The sequence below is a fragment of the Panthera leo genome, chromosome D2 (genome assembly GCF_018350215.1).
Source record: "Panthera leo isolate Ple1 chromosome D2, P.leo_Ple1_pat1.1, whole genome shotgun sequence".
In the NCBI taxonomy this organism is placed as follows: domain Eukaryota; kingdom Metazoa; phylum Chordata; class Mammalia; order Carnivora; family Felidae; genus Panthera; species Panthera leo.
Window position 1 is genome coordinate 57,396,562 of NC_056689.1, and position 12,632 is coordinate 57,409,193.

At 37.8% G+C, this 12,632-nt stretch overlaps 1 protein-coding gene and 1 long non-coding RNA gene across 3 annotated transcripts in view; one reads left to right on the forward strand and one right to left on the reverse strand.

Moving 5' to 3' along the window:
• Window positions 1–12,632, reverse strand: part of HPSE2 (heparanase 2 (inactive)) — a 676,598-nt gene that overhangs the window by 466,308 nt on the left and 197,658 nt on the right. The window lies entirely within an intron of this gene.
• The window catches only part of LOC122201924, a 29,844-nt gene continuing 18,848 nt past the window's right edge, over window positions 1,637–12,632 (forward strand). The window contains exons 1-2 of the long non-coding RNA XR_006194376.1: window positions 1,637–1,778; window positions 11,401–11,473. This is a non-coding gene — a long non-coding RNA (uncharacterized LOC122201924). The remainder of the gene's footprint in view (window positions 1,779–11,400; window positions 11,474–12,632) is intronic.

The window sequence follows — 12,632 nt, forward strand, 5'->3', positions numbered from 1 at the left end:
TTTCCTTTCTAATTAGAGAACTTTTTTTTTCAATATATGAAATTTATTGTCAAATTGGTTTCCATACAACACCCAATGCTCATCCCAAAAGGTGCCCTCCTCAATACCCATCACCCACCCTCCCCTCCCTCCCACCCCCCATCACCCCTCAGTTTGTTCTCAGTTTTTAAGAGTCTCTTATGCTTTGGCTCTCTCCCACTCTAACCTCTTTTTTTTTTCCTTCCCCTCCCCCATGGGTTTCTGTTAAGTTTCTCAGGATCCACATAAGAGTGAAAACATATGGTATCTGTCTTTAGAGAACTTTTTTTAAGCCATTCTTTTAGGATAGGTCTGCTGGTGACAAATTCTATTTATTTTTCTTGATCTGCGTGTGTCTTGTTTTCTCCCTTAATCCTGAAGTATATTTTCACTGGATATAGATTTCTGGATTGACATTTCTTTTCTTTCAGAACTTGAAAAATACTGTGCCACTTCCTTCTGGTCTCCTTGTTTTCTGATGAGAAATATGCTATCATTTGTAATGCTTTTCCTATAGGTAAGAAATATGCTATCATTTGAAATGCTTTTCCCTATAGGTGTCTCTTTAGAGGCTTTCAAATTTTGTTTTTAGTTTTCGGAAGTTTAATTATTATGTGCCTTGATGTGTATTTCTTTGGGCTAGTCTTATGTGGGGTTCACTTATCTTCTTGAATTTGTAGGTTTACATCTCTTGCCAAGTTTTCAGCCATTATATCTTCAAGTGCTTTATCAGCCCCCTTTTCCTCTCCTTCCAGGACTCTAATGACAAAATTATTAGCTCATTTGTTACAATACCACAAGTCCCTGGGGCTCTGCTCTTTTTTTAAGTGTTTTTTCTTTCCTTTTGCTCAAATTGAATATTTCCTATTGTTCTATTTTCCAGCTCACTGATTCTTTCCTCTGTTTTCTCCACTCTGCTCTATCCAATGAGCTCTTTTATTCTGGTTACTGTATTTTCAAGTTCTAAAATTCCCATTGATTCTTCTTTATACCTTCTATTTCTTTGCAGAGATTTTCTATTTTCCATTTATTTCAACTATATTCCTAATTGCTCATTGAAGCATTTCTCTCATAGTTACTTTAAAATCTTTGTCAGATAATTCTAACATCTCTTTTTATCTCAGTATTGGCATCTATAAAGGACTGAATTGTCTGTGTCCCTCAAAATTCATATCATGAAATGTTAACTCCCAATGTGATGATATGAGGAGGTGAGGTTTTTAGAAGGTAATTAGGTTATGAGGGCAGAGACCTCATGAATGGGATTAGTGTCTTCATAAAAAATTGACTAAGATAGCACTGTATTATCTTTTTTCATTCAATTTAAGAAATGGTTCTTGCTATGACAAATAATCTCCAAATGAAACCTAGGCAGTTTTATATTATGTTATGAGACTCTGAGTCTTCTTTAAACCTTTATTTAACTAGTTTTTTTGTTTTTTTGGACACCACTTTGATAGAAGTGAGGGCACTGCGTTATTACTACCAGGTGGAAGTAAAAGTACAGGTTACCCAATCAGCCTCCACTGACACCCAAGGGGAGCTCTTTGTCACCGCTGGGTGGGGGTGTGAGTTCCAGCTCTCTAGTCTCTATTGACATCACAGTGGAAAAGGAAAAGGGCACCTCATTAACAGTCACGAGGAATGACAGCCCAGGTTCACTACTTGAACTTATCTGACATTGCTTTGATAAGAGTGCTGGAGAACAGCATTAGAGCTTTACAAGAGTAGAGAATCTCCACTCAGCCTTTGTTAACATGGTAAGGAGGGACACAATTTTTTGTGTCCTGTTTAGCTGGAGTAGAGTAGTTATTGTCTAAAAGTTTTCTGTCTTACTAGGTTGCTCCTTTACTGATCTTTTGGCTAGAGAGAATTGGTTTTGTTGGGGCTTTTTTGTGTGCATGCATCAGCATTTTTAGGTTGCTGGCTTCTTCAATGTCAAGTCTGGGACATATGAAGCAAATGAAAACCCCAGAAATTCATCACTATGTCATTGCTTGGGTCCTGATCTGCCTTCTTCTCCTACCTTTCTTTTTATATTTATTATATATATTAAGGGTTTTAATTGTATTTAACAAGAATACTAGCGGAAAATACATCTACTCCATCTTCCTGAAAGTGGGATTAGGCTACATTACCGTTTTAAAATACTATACTTATTCAGGGATAATGTTTATTATTTATTATCTGTCTTCCCCTGCTAGAAAGCAAACCTCAAAACATCAGGGTTTTTTCCTGGAAGTAGTAGCTTGTTGAATGAATTTATAAAAATTTATAAAATTTATAAAAAATGAGTGCTCTCAGAAAAGAAATAATAGAAGAACTGTGATTTTTAAAACTAGTTTTCTGCCAGTGGGAGGAGGTTTAAAGGTGAATAGGAGGAATGAAGAAAAGACTACATAAGAATTAAAGGTAGGAAAAAAAGAATTAAATGTAGAAAACAAAATTATAATATGACTAGAGAGTACTGAAACATATAGAGCACATACAGCTGAACTGAGAGAAAAAATATGGTATAATAGAGGTAAGATTACCCACTCATGGAAACAGATTCTGATTTAGTGAACCTCATGATTAGCAAACACTGCCTGAAGTATGAGAAAAAGGAGGCATACTTCACATTAGCTTTTTAGGTAGTGGGAAAAGTTTGATCTGTTTAATTGTCATCAACCTATTTCCCTAAATACCTTCTAATCTTAATGCCTTCCCTCCTAACCATCCACTTCCCAGCACTGACAACAAAACATTCACATGTCTTTAAGGCACCTTTAAATCTGACATATGCTTCTTCCACCAAGCTCACCAAGGTGAAGGATGAAAAAGGCAGTTATTAGGACACATTAAATGAAAGTTATAATACAACTCCTCCCTTAAGCATCCTTATTCTTTACAGGACAATGAAACCCTGCCCCCAAACTCTAAAAACAAAAACAAAAAATAAACAAACAACAACAAGAACAAAAAACCCACCAAACCAAACAAAAAGCCAACTGCACAAAGCTTTTATTTATCTACTAACATCAAATCCCACATTTCCTCCACAAACCCACCCCTTCTTTTAGTCCTCCCTGGACCCTGATGCAGCCATCAACATCCCGCCACATTCCTATTAATACCCTTGGTACACTGAATGTGCCCTCATAAACAAACACAACAGACACAAAGTTCCAGACACATACACCATTGTCATCATGCCAGGCAAAGGAACAGAGAAATTGGAAGCTTCAATAACAGTGACTACCTCAGATCCTATAATCTTCCATTTTCCTGCTGTTTATGACCTACAGCAAAGAAAGGCTTTCTTTTTTTTTTTTTTTTAATTTTTTTTTAATTTTTTTTTTAATTTTTTAATATATGAAATTTACTGTCAAATTGGTTTCCATACAACACCCAGTGCTCATCCCAAAAGGTGCCCTCCTCAATACCCATCACCCACCCTGCCCTCCCTCCCACCCCCCATCAACCCTCAGTTTGTTCTCTGTTTTTAACAGTCTCTTATGCTTTGGCTCTCTCCCACTCTAACCTCTTTTTTTTTTTTTTTTTCCTTCCCCTCCCCCATGGGTTTCTGTTACGTTTCTCAGGATCCACATAAGAGTGAAACCATATGGTATCTGTCTTTCTCTGTATGGCTTATTTCACTTAGCATCACACTCTCCAGTTCCATCCATGTTGCTACAAAAGGCCATATTTCATTTTTTCTCATTGCCACGTAGTATTCCATTGTGTATATAAACCACAATTTCTTTATCCATTCATCAGTTGATGGACATTTAGGCTCTTTCCATAATTTGGCTATTGTTGAGAGTGCTGCTATAAACATTGGGGTACAAGTGCCTCTATGCATCAGTACTCCTGTATCCCTTGGATAAATTCCTAGCAGTGCTATTGCTGGGTCATAGGGTAGGTCTATTTTTAATTTTCTGAGGAACCTCCACACTGCTTTCCAGAGCGGCTGCACCAATTTGCATTCCCACCAACAGTGCAAGAGGGTTCCTGTTTCTCCACATCCTCTCCAGCATCTATAGTCCCCTGATTTCTTCATTTTGGCCACTCTGACTGGCGTGAGGTGATATCTGAGTGTGGTTTTGATTTGTATTTCCCTGATAAGGAGCGACGTTGAACATCTTTTCATGTGCCTGTTGGCCATCCGGATGTCTTCTTTAGAGAAGTGTCTATTCATGTTTTCTGAGAAAGGCTTTCTTTTGACCAGGGTTGTAGTACTAGCTCTATCTTGGCTAAAATAAAATTTAAAAATTCTAGACTTTCAGATTCCTTGCCTATAAAATAGAAAAAGGAGTGAGGAAGTGAACAAAATTATATCCAAGATCTCCTCTGGCCCTACTGATCCAAATACTACATACTAAAAGTTTCCTCATTCCGGAAAAAGGGAGGAAAAGCCCAGCTTTGTGAAGAAGTATGCATGTTGAATGGTTCCTGAAGACGCAGGTAGTTGTCAGCAGAATTTCTAACAACTGAAAGTTGACAGACTACAGATAAGAGGCTTGCTCTGAAGTGACCCAGAATTGTTTAATGTTCTTAGTGGGAAAAAATAAGACTGTATATTCATATTTGCTTTTATTTGCATAAAGAAAGCCTAGAACGGGTTGGCAAGCTACTGCCAGTGGGCAAAATCAGCCTACTTTAATACAACCCACAAGCTAAGAATGATTTTGACATTTTTTAATGGCTGAAATAATCAAAAGAATAACAATATTCATAACACAAAATTTTTTAATTCAAATTTCAACGTCTAAAAGTTTTATTGACACCAAGCCATCCTCTCTTGTTAACTATTGTCTATGAGCACTTCATGCCACAACAGAATTAAGCAGTTGCAACTAAGACTATATGGTCTATAAAGCCTAAAATATTTACTATGTGACCCTTTGTAAGATAATTTTCCAACTTCTGCTCTAAATTAATATACAAGAAATTTTTAAAATGGTTACCTATGAGAAGGGGAAAAGATAAGGGCAATATATTTTTGTACTTTATTTTTGGACTACATAAATGTGTTCCCCCTTTAAGATAACTTTTAAATAAATTTAATTGTTTCTGGATCTCCTTGCCAAAAAGTACTTTGTATTCTTGTACAGCCAGCCTCCAAGATAGACCCTAGTGGTCCCCACCTCTTGGTATGCACACTCTTGTATAGTCCCTTCCTTTACTGTACCAGGAAGATCTGTGTGACAAATAACATGTGGCAGATGGTACGTCATTTCCAAGATTGGGTTATAAAAGGCAATGGCTTTTCTCTCCCTCTCCCTCTTTTTCTTTCTCTCCTCCCTGTCTCTTAGCTCACTAGCTCTGGGTGAAATCAGCTGCTATATCATGAGGACACTCAGGCAACCTGTGGAAAGGTCCAGCCTCTGACTAACAGCCAGTGAGGAACTGAGGCCTACCCAAAACCATGTGAATGAGTTTGTGAATGGATTCTCACCATGTTGAGCCTTGAGATGAGACTGCAGTCTCAGACAATACCTTGACTGAAACTTCATGAGAGACCTTAAATCAAAACCACCCAGCTAAGAAGCTCCCACATTCCTTACCCATAGAAACTGAGATGATAACTGTTTGTAGCTTAAGGCACTTAGCTTTGGGGTAGTCTGCTACACAGAAATAGATAACTTATAAAACCATTATCCTTGGCTTTTTAAGAGAAAAAGAAATAACTGGGATAGCATTAAGGGCCAAAATCTCAGATTGGGAGAAGTAAGGGGTGCAGGGAAGATGCAAAGAGGCCAAACCAGTACAAAAACAAGTATACAGATCCGTTTGGAAGGCAAAAAGTGAAGGCAGGGAATATGCTCAGAAATGAATGACAGAAGTCCATTTATAACAAGTGCTCAGGTGGAAAATGTATTAAGGGATTTGTCTATAAAACAGGTGAAGCAGGGAGCAAGAGAGTAGAAAGGAGACAGGGGAAAAGATTGGCTGGACTAGGATCCAAGAGACCAGCATTTCCTAAACCAATTGTGTTCCTAATTAACTATGGAATCTTCGACAAGTCTCTTGGTGTCTCTGGGGATCCCATTTCCTTATCTGAAAAAAAGATTTGGATAGGATGTTTATAAACTCTATCATTGGAGTATCTTCTTTGCACAATGTTGCAGGCAATAGCACTGCCCTGGGTGAAGTACAATCTATTCTGTTTCAGTGGTCTGGAGGGACAGAAGTACGAGCAGGGCATCTTCTCTGCTTGTAAGGCAACCCATTCATGCATTTGCATTTACCACTTATTCAGTAATTGTTTACTGAGTATTTCCTCTGTTCCAGGCATAGTGCACTCAGCTTTAAGGGTAAGAATGGATTTAAAAGGTCAGTGAGACATAATACCATTCCTCAGGAAACCCATAATACACTCATTTTGCCTGGCCTGACACTATCACAATACCTGCCTTTGGGCTTAAGTAGAAAGTTTCCTCTTTCCTTCATCTATCCCTAAAATCTCTAGTTAGCTTCAAGTTTCTTCATCCCTGACCTTTTTAAGCTTGTACATCTATTCTTTTGTCTTCTCCACAGTACTGACTTTGGAAAGGAAAGGGCACCTGGAGAACCAAGGACCTTCCTGTGCACTATTAATTTTAATAACCAGGAGACCATTATTTCCCTTTTTATGGACATTACACATCTATTAATGGAGCCTAAGATTGCTTAGATTGTTTTGCTGTCACACCACAATGGTTGCTCAATCAACTGCAAATTCACTTAGGTGCAAATTCATCATTTTAGTTACAAGATGTATGACATGGAAGCCTTTGTAAATTGATTAGCTGAAATCAATATACTCTTTGTGTATGGAATTCTCTCATATATCAATCCACTAACTCCTCCCAAAAAGGAAACAAATTTATTTTGGCAGGACTTCTTCTTAGTGGCTCTTACTAATCACTATTTCTTCTAAATGTTTACAAAGCACAAGCTTAATAATTCACTACGTTGTTTTCACAGATATGGGAACATATAAATCACTCGCTTTAAAAAATGACCTTTGGCTCACATTTGATCTTCCGATTGCTTTCCCTACTTATCACATTTGTAGATGACACAGAAAGATTCTCTCATTGCTTTCTTTCTTTCTTTATGCTTTCTTTAGTCTCCCTCTTTCTTTACCCTCTTTATCCTCTAAAACTATCAATCAAACAAGTTCCTTACTGTCTTTGGCAGACACTAGCTTCCAGCAGCCATCAAGATAGTTAAGTTCTCACAATTACTATAATTTGCTCTGTGAAGCTCTGTAATCTGTATTAGGAAAGTATTATCCATATCCTCTCTCCAGTCAGACAATCTGTACACAGTCATCGGATAATCAAATAATTTTTATTTGAAAAGAACTTTAGGAATCCTCTAGAAACTGAGGCTAAGGAAAGTAAAGGGTTTGTTTAAGGTCACAGAACTGGGCAGATAAAAAGTCAAAGTTCTTGACACCAAAGGTATCTTATATTGCAACACAATATCTCTCTTTCTCACACACACACAATTTCAAGTGCACATAACTTCACTTCTCCTTTTATCCTCAGCCAAATGCTCTTCCCATATTCAAGTGTGCTTATTTCACAAAACCCATTCTTTGACACATTCACTCATGCAACAAGTATTTGTTGAACACTTACCAAACAGTATTACTATTGCCTATTTGTGAACAACTTTATGTTAGTACAACTTATCTTTAATCCAGTACACTCCTAAGAATCTACAATGTCAAAATCCGTGAGTCAAAAATAAATTATATTCAACTGTGAAATCCAACCAATAAATAGGAAGTACAGCATAAACTATGATCCATCAACATAATGGAATAGTATGTAGCCATTATGTCATCATTCTGATTGCTACCTCGAAAGATGTGGAATATTTATTACATAATATTAAAAGCAAGATAGAAAGCATAGGTAAATACAACTGTAAGTCTGTAGATGTTTGGGTGATGTGGAAGAGGCCTGGAAGAGAATATACAAAAATCCATGAAGTAAATAGGATTGTGGGTAATTATTTTCCCTCCTCAAAGTTTCTCTTTAATCTCATATTGATTTTTTTAATGTCAAACCTTTTTTAGAGGAAACTTAATTATATCTAAAGGGAGAGAATTAGATAATACTAGTCTCTTGTTTTGCATTTATAGTCTACACTGTAATATTTCATTTTGCCCAATTCTCCAAACTGGCTGGCGATGAAGCTAGAGTAGAGACAAGAGTCTCTATTTTACAAATATACAGATGAGACTATGCCTTTTACATTCATAGGGAAAAACAAGAACAAAAGCATAAACCAGGTACTTTAGAAGGATTTTTGTTTCTAACTCTCAGATCATCCTCCAAAACCTGGTATAACACTCCACACACACATTGTAACCAGGTAGTTTTCTTGAGGATTGCCAAATTTGGCCTCTGCCTTTTCCCACAACCAACATAAACCAAGATGGATCAATCAGTCTTTCCTTGGCATTTATTAAAATGGAACTTGGGAAAGAAATCCAGTTCCTTTCTGGTGGCAAAGGTGTCTCGAGATGTAAGAAATAGGACCTGGTGGTGAGCAAGCTTCCAGCCAAGTGAAAGAAGCTGGTCTAAGAAAATGAAGCTGACCAGAGACTAACAGAGTTTATACATGGAAAGAGACAGTTCTCCTAACATTGCAATCTCTGCCTCAACTGTGCTCCTTTCTGAAGTTAACTGAATTGATGAATTTCTACTTTCTTTGGCTGCCTAAATTTGTCTGAGTTGGGTTTATGTCACTTGAAATAAAAAAGTCATTTCTAATATAGCAGATGTTATTATTCCCAATTTATACATAGGAAACCGAAGTTTCAGAAAAATTAAATAGTATCACAAAATGAGTAACCACAAATCTTTTCCATAAAAACAAATTGCATCCCTGGAAAGAAAAAAGCAGCTAAGTGAAAAAGGCATAAAAAAGGGAAAACACAAAACAGGCAGAAGCATAGCAAATGGGAAAAAATGTGTAAAAATACCAGTAAAAAATATATATATATACATTTAAATATATCTGTGCATATATATATATATATACACATACATACACACACACACACACACACACACACACACACACACACACATATATAGTAACATCATTTATGTCTAGTTGAAACTAAGAAAAGATAAAGTGTTTCTATACTAAGTTAGGATGCAAAACTTTTGAGAACAGCTGATTCCATCCTAGAGCTTGCTTCCTTTATTCTTTTTTATGTACAGTGTATCCAGAAGCTTAAGGCTCTCGCTGCCTCAAGGTCTCTCATATGGGCCTTTCCATAGAAGATATAAAACATGGCAGCTTGCTTCTAAACAAGCAAGAAAGAAGGCAAATGAGAATGCCAAAAAGAAAGTCTTAGCAAGATTAAAGTCATGGTCTTTTGCAACCTAGCTCTGAAGTGACATACCATGTTTTCCCATATTCTATTCTTTACAAGTCACTTGGTCCTGCCCACACAGAGTGATTAGCCAAGGGCATGAATACTAGGAGATGGTAAGACATTTCAAAACTGGCCATTCTTGCTACCTCAAATGGTGATGTTTCTTATAATGGATAAAGTCTTAGGTTCATTGAAAAACAGTAGGAAGGGAGAGCCTGGGTGGCTCAGTCGGTTAAGCATCCGACTTCCGCTCAGGTCATGATCTCGTGGTCCATGAGTTCGAGCCCCGTGTCAGGCTCTGTGTTGACAGCTCAGAGCCTGGAGCCTACTATTCTGTGCCTCCCTCTCTCTCTGCTACCTCCTTGATCATGCTCTCTTTCTGTCTCTCAAAAATAAATAAATGTTAAAAAATTTTTAAAAAAAAGAAATACAGTAGGAAGTACGGTAAATATTTGTTGAACAATTAAAATGAATGAAAAAGATAAAATGTTACTGTCCTTTTTCACAGAATCAATTATAATTTTCCTCCTACGTTATCAACATTTCTAAATGATTCTGACCATCTCTGTGGTTGTACCAACTTCCCTAAAATTGACATTCTTGTTTTGTCAGTGCAACACTGATGTGCTCACTCAATAAACAAATCAACATTTCCATCTCAACTCATTCAAGAAGATGAGCAATTCAAAAGATACGTGGTGGGGGAGGTGAAGGAAAAAAATAGGGAGAAAGCCAAACCATAAGAGACTCTTAAAAACTAAGAATAAACTGAGGGTTGATGGGGGGTGGGAAGGAGGGGAGGGTGGGAGATGGGCATTGACGACGGCACCTGTTGGGATGAGCACTGGGTGTTGTATGGAAACAAATTTGACAGTAAATTTCATATTAAAAAAAAGAGAAATTCAATAAAAAAAGAGATACATGATGAGCTAACAATATGCTAAAACCACATAGCAGCATGGCAATTTTTAGCACATTAAGAAGTGGCAAGACTTTTTCCCCTTTACTTGCTCTAACTATTGGCATCGCTGTTCACACACACACTGATTGCTGCAATAACTCTATCTGGACAACGGCATAACTACAGAAACACTGCAGCGCTGGCTCTAACAGAGCAGAGAAGCAGAGTTTTTATCCTACCCAGTACCACGAAGATATGCTGATCATTCTTACAGAGCTGGTTTTTTTTTTTTTTTTTTCTGAGAAAATATACTGTCTTTGTAAAGAAATGACAGAGTCACCATATGTAATACGTGGAGCCTCTGGACAAGATGTTCTTCCAAGAAAGTCTCCTTCCTTTGCATGCAAGCAAAGGGTCTGCTTTGGAGAAGCACCAGGGAAGTGACAAAAAAAAATAATACATGAGGTATAATATTTGGCCATATTGTGCACAGGGCTAGAAGGAAAGATGCAAAAAAGCGTAGTGTAGCTGACTTCAAAAGGCTTAAGAAGACAGATAAACTGAGTGTGCAGCAAAACATGACAGTAGCTTTATTAAGAAAATAGGAATTTTAAAGATGTTTTAAAAGACTTGCTATCTATGAAGGTCTCTTAATTTCATAGGAATCCTGTATGCTGTTTTTCATCCTTATAAGCTCCCCGCGGGCAAGAACAGAGCATTATTCCTCTGTGTGTTTCCAAGTATAGTGTCCTATACCGGAGGTGATTAGTAAATAAATAATAACAAAGTTAACATTTATTGATGACTTAGATAACCAAATTCTCTCAGATAACCAAGTTTAATATAGTTTACCCAACTAAATCTCCACAACACTTTAAATAGCTATTATCATAACCCCATCTTACAGATGAGGCAATGAAGACTTGGAGAAATAAAGTGACTTGCCCAAGTTGATGTAGCTATAATCTGTGGAGCCAAGACTCAAGCCCAGAGAGCTGATTCCAAAGCCTTAACCACTCTTAATTCTATATTTAATGGTTGCTAACCTGAATCATTGTTCTTAATTATAGAGGGGGATGATGAGTGACCTCTTCTGGATTCTGTTTTACAGGATTTTGTTTCTCATGTGTCACGGACATAAAGAACAACTTACTGTCAGAGGTGGCCTGCCTTTCACAAATGAGGTACTAAGCAGATCACCTCTCGTTCCCATTCCCACCATATACCATATGTGTACAAAGAAGGTGATCAAGAAAGCAGAGGGCCACTGAGGAAAGATTCCTTGCTTAAAAGGCTCAGTGTGTGTGTGTGTGTGTGTGTGCGCGCGTGTGTTTGGCAAAATGTGACAAGACTGGGGATGGGGGGAGTGGGGAAGGAGAGAGAGACTGGCTGCAACAAACCTTACTTTAAATGGTAAATCCTGAGGCACCTGGGTGGCTCCGTTGGTTAAGCACCTGACTCTTGCTACCAGCTCAGGTCATGACCTCAGGGTTGTGAGAGTGAGCCCTGTGTCAGGCTCTACATGTTGAGCCTGCTTGGAATTCTCTCTTTCCCTCTCTCTCTGCTCCTCCCCTACTCGCATGCTCACTCACGTGCTCTCTCTCTCAAAATAAATAAATAAACATAAAAAAAGTAAAATAAATGATAAATCCTTCCTCCTCCAACTTAAAGTTATTAGTTATTCACAACTTTGAATTACTTTGATCAGTTTGTTTTAGAACTAAAAGAATTCCTGCTGCTCTGGCCAAAGAAAATGACTAGTAACTGAGGACAAAGGCTCTGATGATAAAGTAGTTGTATTTACCAACTCAGACTGCTATAACAAAATACCATAGAGTAGGTACCTTACACAACAAAAATTTATTTTCTCACAGTGCTGGAGGCTGGAATTCCAAGACGAGGAAGCCAGCATGGTCAGGTTCTGGTGAGAGCTCTCTTCCTGGCTTGCAGACAGCCTCCTTCTTGCTGTTCCTCACATGGCCTTTCCTCAGTGCTTGTGTGTAAACGAGCTCTCTTAGCTCTTCATTTTCATAAGGCTACCTATTCTATAGGATTAGGACCCCATCCTTATGATCTCATTTAACCTTAATTACCTCCTAAAAGCCCTATCACCAAATACAATCATACTGGTGGTTAGAACTTCACATACAAATTTGGCGGAGACAATTCTGTCCACAGCAGTAGTGGTAATAAGTTCTGAGAAAGAAGATTCACTAATAACACCCAACCCACACTTTCTCTTCTCCCTCTTCTGCCAGAGCTCCAAATAAGTCCAAGGGACTGTTATATAGTTGAAAAAAGATGCTCCCAAAAGGTATAGTTACATACTGGTCAAAAAGATGC